General features: G+C 37.1%; 1 long non-coding RNA gene and 1 pseudogene across 1 annotated transcript; both read right to left on the bottom strand.

Annotated features, from left to right (window-relative positions):
- LOC18768801 lies at window positions 4,065-7,591 on the bottom strand (annotated as a pseudogene).
- On the bottom strand, window positions 8,190-9,398 carry LOC109950693. Its single transcript, XR_002272995.1, has 2 exons — window positions 9,236-9,398; window positions 8,190-8,766 (listed from the first exon to the last, which is right to left on the bottom strand). It is a non-coding gene; the product is annotated as an uncharacterized LOC109950693 (long non-coding RNA).

The following is a 10,964-nucleotide window of genomic DNA, read 5'->3' as shown; positions in this document are numbered from 1 at the left end:
TTTGTAAATGTATTTGGTAAATATTTTTATAGAAGTGTTATGACTATGTATAATGACCAAAAAGGATATGATACCAAAAATGTTATTTATGTTTTTCATAAAAGAGAAAAAAGGGGGTGTTTTTTTTTTCCTCTCCCTGTTCTCTCTTCTTCTTCGTCTCTCTTCTCTCTCTGCAAGCAGCCAAAAGTCAGAAAAAAACAAAAAACAAAAAACAAAAAAACAAAACCAGGCCAAAGAAATCAACAACAACGAAAACAAATCTGCAACCCAGAACTGCATAAAGCTTTGGACACAAACCCTCATCAAAGTTTTCTTTTTTCCAGATCTGCAATCCTGTCACTGGTTGATAAGGAATCAAATCTGCAATGATTGGTTTCCCCAATTGATTCCCATTTCAAACATTTTCTTCCTTCTCTCTTCTCCCATTAATTGATCATAGTTTGTGATATTATATGCCATTGTTTCTGACGCAAAGCAAAGCAACTCTCTCTCCTCTTCTTCTTCTCATTTTTCAATCCGAGGGCAAAAATTGCATCCCAGTTCATCCTACAATTCAAATTCAAAAACGCAACAGCATCCCCCACCTCCTTAATTCATCTATTTCCATTTTAGCCTTGTGAACGAACTCCCAACTGAGGGTTACTTGGTGAGGAAGCCTGATCATAAGCAAGTGACAAAATCTCAGAGGCCGGTGATCAGTAAAAAGGTCCACTTTGTTGAAGCAGCCTACAGAATAAATAAGTAACACATCAATTAAAACTCAAAGATATCTCTAGCAACAAATATGGAAAAAAGAAAAATGTTGGTTAATTATGGTTTTGTGAGTTTTGACCACTACGGTCAGTTATCCTGTAGTCAACAAGCTTATCAAGGAATTTTCAATCTCTTGTTTGTTTCAATCTCTATATGGTCTGATGGTTGGAGAAAAGGTCTTCAATTTTGTTTTCCTATTTGTGTAAATTGTTTCGGAGGGAAAACATCAACCATTTGAGGAAGGCAAAATGAATTGAAGCAAAAACAAGACATTTATGATATTTCCTTACATATATTGGCTGAACTACATGCAACTTACATAAATAAATTTACAGAACTGGATCAGGTGATGGTGTGCATGCCACTTCAGCTTCCATTAAACTACGTTCCTTTTACAGCCACTTCTAAAGCAAGAAAAATAAACTTAACCATTTGGCTTGTTCGCTATGTAGACGTGTGGCAACATTGAATTGAATGAATAAAATCACTCGGTTTGTTCTTAAATATTTAGAACACAATTATGAATGTAAACTACGTACCTTGAACGGTGTTGTAATTGGAAAGCATCCTCGGCCACAAGGCTTGCAACACTAGAGGAGGGTGAGAGCCCAAAATATGAAAACCGAAACAATAAGAGAGACCCAACCAGCAAAGAGCATAAGCTGCCACATTTTGTTCTCCATATACATGGCTAATATTGCCCCTCCAGTTTTGCATTTCCAATTTTTTGAAGAAGTAGTTCATCTACTTGTTCCTCATCATGGCATCGTGTAGTTTTAGTATCTTCTCCTACTTTCTGTTCCCCTAACACAAATTTCTGAGCATCCATGCCACACAACAACCGGAGCCCACAACTCTTCACCTGATTTTGGAAATCCTTAACGAGTCTCTTAAAACCATCCACTTGGTTGAAGTCAAAAGAGGCCTCAGTGGCATTAAGATAGCCATTGTAGTCTACTCCCCCTCCAAGTTCAAAGGCACTATACCATACAACCACGTGATCCGAATTGAAATTGAAGTCATTGCTTTCTCCATGGTTGGTTTCATCACAACACCGTGATCCGAATTGAAATTGAAGTCATTGCTTTCTCCATGGTTGGTTTCATCACAACACAGAACATACATACGATTCGAATTCACAGCTTTCACCATTATTTGCTTTGAAATTGAATTTACATCCAAACCCTAAACTCCCTTTAACATTATAGTTGTCGAATCCAACAACAAGAGATAGAGCGAAACCCAAGAAATTTGAATCAAACCAATCTGGAGGAAGCTTGATATTTATTGAAGATCCCTCGTTTTGATAGCTGAACCAATTTGGAATTTCATGTCCTGGGCATACAATGGTAACTGAAGGTCTTCTAGTATAATAGTTCTGTGCAACGGATGGACGTCGTGATTATTAAACAAATTAACAAACAAAAGTTAACAGATACTCCAAGCTTAATTACAGAGCACAGGAAACTAGTTATCAATTGAATAACAGAACTGAGAGGGAGAGAGAGAGAGAGAGAGAGAGAGAGAGAGAGAGAGACGTATATTTGATGCGACTTCAATTTCTCCTACATCTGATGCTACTTCAATTTCTTTTTCAAGTTCTACATCTGATGCGTCTTCAAGTTCTCCATCTGATGCTACTTCAATTTCTTCGGAAAATTCTACATCTGATGCGTCTTCAAATTCTGCTTCAAGTTCTACATCTGCGGCTACTTCAATTTCTTTGGAAAGTTCTGCATATGAAGCTACTTCAAATTTGTCAAACTTTGATGAGGCAAATGCCAAATGCATAATTCTAAGTTGTGCATCCGCCATTATGTGGTTCCATGTATTCTGATCCAATTTTAGGCAATTAGAGAAAATAAGTTCCTGGTTAAACCCTGGAAACAAATTATATCCATCCAACCCATGTGTGAGTGCAGTGCTTGGGCTTGACACTGTGTTAAGCGATGTGCAGCCATGTGCTTTAAGAGATTTAATGGGAGCTCTGGTAAAGATTGAAGGCTCTTGCAATTGATCAGGGACAGGCAAAATAGCCAAGAAGCTTGTTTGATGTTTGCAGGTATGCTCACAATCATGCATGGTTCCACTTAGCTTTAAATCTCGCAATGAGGTTAAGCAAAGGAGGGATCTGTAATGTACTGCAGTAACTGAGGTTTAATACTTCCAAAAAGTGCAAACCGACTCAAGGTTCTTGCAATGACTGAGGGTAGCTCTTTAACAGCTGTTCCTTTTAATGAAAGAAAATTCATATCTTTCATAGGCTCCAAAATTTCTGATAAGTCTTCAAATTCAGAGCAACCAGTAAGATCAAGTTCTTGAAGAGATTTCAACTTACAAATGCTCGTTGGGAGACTCGCAAGCCTTTTCCAATTTTTCAGTTCAATTCTAATGCGACCGAAGAGACATTCAATTGATGAGGGTAGCTCTTTAACAGGTGTTCCCCTTAATGAAAAAATCTTCATATCTTTCATAGGCTCCAAGATTTCTGGGAAGTCTTCAAATTCATAACACCCACTGAGATTTAGTGTAAGAGATTTCAACTTACAAATGCTTGTTGGGAGACTCGCAAACCTTTTGCAATTTTTCAGTTCAATTTTAATGAGACCAAAGAGACATTCAATTGATGAGGGTAGCTCTTTAACCGCTGTTCCTTTTAATGAAAGAAACTTCATGTCTTTCATAGGCTCCAAAATTTCTGGGAAGTCTTGAAATTCAGAGCAACCAGTGAGATCAAGTTCGGGAAGAGATTTCAATTTACAAATGGTGGGAGGGAGATGCGCTAACCTTTTGCAATTTGTCAGTTCAATTGTCATGAGACCAAAAAGGCATTTAATTGATGAAGGTAGCTCTTTAACAGCTGTTCCTTTCAACGACAGGATGTTTAGATGTCCCATAGGCTCCAATATTTCTGGGAAGTCTTCAAATTCAGAGCAACCAGTGAGATCAAGTTAGTGAAGAGATTTTAACTTACAAATGCTCATCGGGAGACACACAAACCTTTTGCAATTTGTTAGTTTAATTCTGATGAGACCAAACAGACATTCGATTGATGGAGGCAGCTCTTTAACAGAGGTTCCTTTTAAACTAAGATAAATTCAAATCTTCCTTAGCTCCAAGATTTCTGGGAAGTATTCAAATTCAGAGCAACCCGAGATATCAAGGTCGTAAAGAGATTTCAACTTACAAATGCTCATTGGGGGACACACAAACCATTTGCAATTGATCAAATGAAGTATGAAGAGATTAAAAAGAAATTCGATTGATGAGGGTAGCTCTTTAACATTTGTTCCTATCAAGGATAGAATATCCGGCACTCCCATAGGCTCCAATATTTCTGGAAAGTACTTGAATTTTCAGCAACCACCGAGATCAAGATTTATAAGAATTTTAACTTACAAATGGTCGATGGAAGACTTACAAATCTTCTGCAATCAAGTAGTCCAATTGTATTGAGACCAAAGAGATACTCGATTGATGAGGGCAATACTTCTATTTTTGCCCTTATCATTTCTAACACTGTTAGATAACTTGCCAAGACATGAGCAGCCGTAAAGACTGAAACCGGAGGAGGGTAGTTTCAGCTTACAGCTGCTGCTTGGGAGATTCCTAAGGTCGTTACAAAATCGAATATCCAAGTAAGAAATCTTGTCGTGAGACCAAACTGATGAAGGCAATTCCTTTATTGCAGTTTTAGGCAAATTTAAGAATTCACTGTTGCTTGTCATCTGCGGAAGATATTTGAGATTCGAGCATTCTCCCAGGTCAAGATGAGTAAGCTTGTCAAGACACTGAAAATACGAAGATATACAGCCAAAAAGATTTATACGCACCAATTTTCGACTTTGAGAGAGATCTGGGACTTTAATAAGATGAGTAGAGAAACTAAGATCCATCACTTTTAAGTTCTCAAGATTCTGTCATAAATAAAGAGAAATGACAAGACTTAATAGCTTAGACAGAAGAAATAATCACACTAAATTTTATATAATAAGCGAAATAAGCATATACCTGGTCCTTATTCCAAAGTTGCTCAACTTTGCTGCTGTGCATTCGAAGCTCAACAAGATTTTCTGGAAAAAAAATTGATGGCATAGATTTCAAAGGATATTCTTGCCAGGAAAGATAACAAAGATAATTGGGAAGAGAAACTTTTAATTGGCAATAGTTGCCAAAGCTAGAATCGCCGAGATTGAGTAAACATAGATTAGACATCTTTTTGAAGTCTGCACAATCCAAGTGTGGTTCTCCAATCTTAGATCTGTTAAAGAATATGGCTCGAACGGTTTCAGTTCCCTGACCATAAGAGCAAAGTATAAATGATAATAAATGATAATGCAATATACAACAAAGTTTAATCAAAACTACATTTGTATGTATCTGACACATGAGTTTGTTCCTAGGTGTCTTATCATAGAAAATTCACAAAAATGGTAATTTTCTTTTTAAAGAAAATGAATGCATTTGGCTCTTACTGTATTATTTCTCAATACGTGACAGATATCCTCAGCAATGAACAACCTACTACGTTTTCCAGGCTCTTAAATACATTGTTCGTAAACTATTGCCCTACCCATTTCCTGAACCAAATCATGCATCTCTAGGTTGTTCCATCTTGAAATTGATACGAGAGACTTATCAATGAGAACTTTAATTCCACCAGCAAATAATCCACTTATATCTATCATTTCCTTTGCAAAATCTATTGTCATCCCTTTATAGAAACATGCTATATCAAGAAATATCTCCTTTGCATTTTTGTCTAATCCATCATAATTAACTTAGTCTCAACATGTTCTCAATATCTTGGTTGGGAAATTTTTTCAACTTCTCATCTTTCCAGTCTTCATTGTTGTCGCAGTGAAGGAATATGGAACTCAAAATCTTAAGAGCTAATGGCATGCCTCCGTCATAATCGACCACCATTCTGAAAACCTCTGTATAACATGTTTCAGTACAGTTATGTTTCAAAGCATGCAAATGAAAGAGCTCAAGAGCTTCAAAATAATATAATCCCTCAACCTCGTAAATCTTATCAGCATCAACCAATTTCTTAAGTAGGCGCCTATATCTTGTTGTTATAATGATTCGACTTCCAGGGCCAAACCGGACATAATCAACAACTAGAAGTTCTAATTGTTTTGAATCATTCACATCATCTAGAGCAATGAGGACCTTTGTATGGCTGAGCCTTTCTCAAACAAAAGTTGATCCTATGGATGGAGTGTCAATAGTTAGATCTTTTTCGTTTAATATCTCACGAAGGACATTTTGCAAGTGCTTTAGTCCATGTTTTTCCAACTCCTCCCTAACATTTGCAAGAAAACAAGAAGCTTCAAATTTAGAAGAAAGTCGGTGATACACAGCATCAGCGAGAGTGGTCTTGCCAATACCACCCCATGCCCCAAATACCTACAGTGAAAACATCTGGTGAATTAATGCATAATAACCCTTCTATTTGCTCAATTCTCCATTCAATTCCGACTAGGCCCCTTAAATCACTTCACGATTTGAAATTCAATTTGGTCAAAAAATCTTCGACAATATTCTCAATGAAATTGGCCTCTGTCCTGGCAAATATGATTTTGAGGACAAACAATTAGTTAGCCTTAAGGAATCTTGTTTGAATTAAATGGTCACAAGTAGAAATAGCAGAGTTAGTTACCCCCTTTTGTTCGAATTATCAAACCCAGCCATATTGGCTGTGGCCTTCAAAGCATCTCTCCACTTGCGCACCTTCATAACTCCCTCCGTGCTGTCCTTGAAACGTGTTTCAAGTTGAGCAAATGCATATGCATAACTTCCCTGCTGATTTCGAACATGTGATGGGTCGATGCAGTAAAAAATCGGTAGAACAAACTGTCCCCTCTTGCCTTGCATCGCAGTATATGCACTAGTTCATCCAAACACCATGTGGATGAAGCATAGTTTTTCGAGAAAATGATCATCGAAAGCTTTGATGTCTCAATTGCTTCGAAAAGGGCAGGTGCAATTTGCTCTCCTCTCTCAATTATGTCGTCTATGTAGGTTTTGATTTTCTTTGAGCATAAAGCAGCATAAAGATGGCTGGTAAAAGTATAGCGGGTGTCCTCACCTCTGAAACTAAGAAACACATCATACTTTTCCTGAGGAGGGATTGCAGCAGCAGAGGAAGCCATATTGATATCCTGCAAACCCACTACAAGTCAACACTAAAAACTTTGCTATATTCTTGACCAAAAAACCCATGCATATTCATAACGCATGCAAATTAAAAACACTAGCTGCACATCGGCTGTATATATTCAGAATGAGAAATTCGTTGGATTTTCTTATAATACTAGCAGCACTAAGAGATCAATATGCAAACATCAGAAAAGGATAACAAAGACAGTGATGATGAACTCAAAGGTCGGCTCCTGCTTCTGGGACCAGACTTGTTCTTTCCTACCTCGATAATCTACTTTCCTTTATACATATAGAAGAGTTGTCTTCTGGGGAAAGGCTGATAATATCAACCAGCCATACAAATATAAGAAGCAAAGTGGCTTCTTAAAGTCCTTACAAACATAATCCAACAAAAACAGTTTCTGACAGAATAGGCTTGAGCCCTTTTTCACATACAAGAATTAGCCCGGGCTCTTTTTAACATAATCTCAGATATATAACAAGGACATTAACATTAAATTTAACAAAATAAGGGAAAAAAATCCACAAAATTGAAGATCTGTGTACAACAGAGACATCTAAGATAAGTTAGAGGCAGTCTCGAAAGGGAAGTCAGGGGATTACTTCAGGCTCCAGATCAAGAAAGACGTAAAATGTACGAAGACGTTGCACCTCAGGATTGTCTTAAGCAAGAGAGAGAGCACTAGAAAGCAGTTTCAGGGAGGTTGCCTTTCTTATTAGGAAGCAATAGATTGTTGCAGTTGCAGGAAATTACCCAACCACTCCCTGCTAAAGAAAAGGCACTATATCGGGGACATGGCACGCACACCATTGTTTTTCAGTCAATAGAACTTTCATTAGAAAAAGCCGAGCAACCCAAAAAAAAAAGATAAAAAAGAAGATAAAAATACAAAAGTCCTAATCAGAAGGGAAAGTCTTGGGGTATAAGGATGTGCAATGGAAGTCAACTTTGTTAAGTTCAACTTAGATGAAAGTCAGCTGTATTCTGTGCAATTCTTTATACTAATTATTTAGCAATACTCTCAAAAGAATGTGCTGTCTTTGCTGGAATCCAATTTAGCACCTCTAGTTTTTTCATAGGGTCAATCTCATTAGTTGCCCTGCATTTAAGGTCACTTGCAAAAGTAACCCTTGAATGTTACTTAAAAATGAACAATTCTAATCATGAAATGACAACGTAGGGTGAGTCGTCGAAACAAGTAGTTAGAGCCTTATCAATCAAAAAGGAAAGCAAAAAGACATTAAGAAAAAAGAACTTTTGGGCTTGTCTGAGTTAGATGCATCGCTCTGAAAAGTAAGCTTAGTTTTCAGTTGAAGCCACAGAGGAGTTCTACAACACTGAGGCAATTCAAGCATGTTTCACAAGAACTAGACAGATGTTGGAGAAGAGGTTAATTTAACGTGTACAATGCATCTAAGGAATTGAAGAATATGTAATTACCCATTTAGGCAAACTAACTACAGCTTTACACTCAGAGTATCAACAACACAGAATTCAAACTGGTAACCAAGCTTGCACCTGCAGTGTATGGGAAGCTCAAACCCCTCTCCACCAATTGGCAGGGAAGCCTCATTCATTGTGTGCCAAAGCAGATTGTAAATTGGCCATCTTGCCAGATCTCCAAATCTTGAAATTCAATCATTGGGCACAATCACCATGTCTATCAACACATAGCACATCTCGTTTGGCTAAAACGCATACACAAATAATGCTCTATATCTTCACTGTGCCTTCACAAACATCTGGCTGGACACGCCATGCAACAAATCCAAGTTCCCATCAGTGTGCCTAATCCAGTCATGGAGAACCACAAGAAGCGGGATTGAGGGACCAAATCCAAGTTCCTGAAACACATTTTGATGAGAGCGTAAATAAAAATAGTCCCAGTTTGCTACATTGCAAATTGTACCGAGCCTTATAACTCTTTGTTGTTTCTAGAATGGTAAAAGTAAGAAGGGATTAAAAGAGATGGCAAATCAACATGTCACGATGGTGTTTACTAATATGGCGTCACACTGATGGAAGAGTGAACAACATTGCTTCAATTCGAAACAAAAAGAGGACTTGGTCAAAACAAGTTAATGTGTAATATTGTGATCACTAGTTCTCTCCACAGTAACTCTTTATCTGAGGTGATTTCTGATTGCTTGTTATTTACCAGTGCAACAAGGCAAAGAGAATTTGTTAGAGATGTAAATCAAGTCCAATTTATAAGTAACACATTGAATACTCAGAAATCAACCTACGATTATCAAACTGTTTAATTTAATTTAAAGCAAGACTGCAAACCGCAGCATTAAAATTTCAACCTACTGAAGCAAGTTCTTCAATGACAATTGCTCTGTTTCTATCTCTCTCAAAAAGTTCATATGCACATCGAGCATGTTGTTCGCAATGATCAAGTGCCTCGAGCTGATGAACACTTAATGCAGTGGCACAGAACTCTTCAAAATCCAGTCAGTACTTTTACAACATATCTAATACCATAGAAAAAGTCATGGAACATCAAAGCAAACATTAGCAACCAAATTATTAGCGATGCAATGAGATCAGAAATCCGAGACTCCTTCATTGCATCTGTAGCATTTTTCATCAGAGCCTGCCGAGGACAAAATGAAAAGAACAGTTTGAGCATTAAATTATCTGAGAGAGAGAGAGAGAGAGACCAACCATTCTAATTGGGACTTGAGGAGTAAATAGGAGGCTGCCTCAGGGGGTAAAACAGGAAGACAGAGAATTGAGGATGTGGAGATGGCGTTTGAGGTATGCGATTGCTCTTTCTGCGAGTAGGGTGTCAGAGGGAGCACAGGGGAAGGAAGGTGGCTTGTGAATATGAGGTTTCAGCAGGGGCATTTCCGGAATTAAAGAAGTTGGAGGTTTATCAGAAGCACAGCAGGAAGTAGAACAGAGAGGACGAAAATTACAAGAGAGTCAAAGTAAGATGTTCTATATATTAATCAAAAATATATTTTCTCTTGTGGATCTTTCAATTTCAGGCTCTGCTTTGGTTCGGTTCCATGTGCTCAATCCCTGCAGCTGGGCTTGGACATTTGAGAACCCTTGGGTTCATTAGAGATTTTTTTTTGGCTCAAGTTGAAACGAAAAGTGAGAAAATGCTTGCCTCTTACAAAATTTATGTTTTAGGCCAATCACAATGTAACATGTGTGCATAAATTTTTTTTATGTTTGTATTGAAAGATTTTTGTAAATTATGATTTACATAAAGAAAAAATGTCTTCTTCAAAAGCAATCATGGTATATTGTTCCCTCTTTATGAGGATTAATATGTAAAATATGGTGCTTTATCTCTCTCTCTCTCTCTCTCTCTCTCTCTCTCTCTCTCTCTCTCTCAGAGCGCTACGTGGCCGACTATTTTAGATGTAAAAATACATGCTTGCTAGTCTTGCATTTACGCAACTTTCTCACAGATTTAATTAAGATGCTCTAAGGTTTTAATGAGAATAAAAGTGATGGTGATGGGCTTAGCTTGATCAATATTGAATTTTTTAGTGAAGCGATAAAAATTGAAAACAAGTAGGTAAGCAAGTAGTCTTTGTAGTTTTGGCTAATTATGTTGTGATCCAAACTTTTATTACCAGATTTATTTTGCTTTGATTTACTTCTTGCATGATGAGTTTCTCGATTATCTATCAGATTTGTTGAGATTCAAAAAATGTCTCGATCATAAGTTTGACCAAGGAACAAAAAGCAATTCTTAGACTACATGTCATTTTGTCTTTTTCTTAGAAAAAGGGGGGACTAAAAAAGTAAATTTGTAGAAGGAAGAAACTAAAAAAGTTGATTGGCGAGCAAATAGCTGGTGAAGCAACGCTCTTCTAATTCCTAGCATCCGTGTAGTGTGTGTGAGTTTAATATGCTATAGTCCCTCTAAATAGGAAAGATCTTTATTATAAAAAAGAAAAATAAAAAAAAGGATGGAATTTTTTTTTTTGGTAACATGGAAAATATTTTGGGTTTTGAACAAACAATACATATTAAGAAGAAATCACACACACACACATACATATACTAGTGTTTTATC

Source organism: Prunus persica, chromosome G8 (genome assembly GCF_000346465.2).
Source record: "Prunus persica cultivar Lovell chromosome G8, Prunus_persica_NCBIv2, whole genome shotgun sequence".
NCBI lineage: Eukaryota > Viridiplantae > Streptophyta > Magnoliopsida > Rosales > Rosaceae > Prunus > Prunus persica.
Note: the sequence above shows the minus strand (reverse complement) of the source record. Positions and strands in the feature narration are given on the sequence as shown.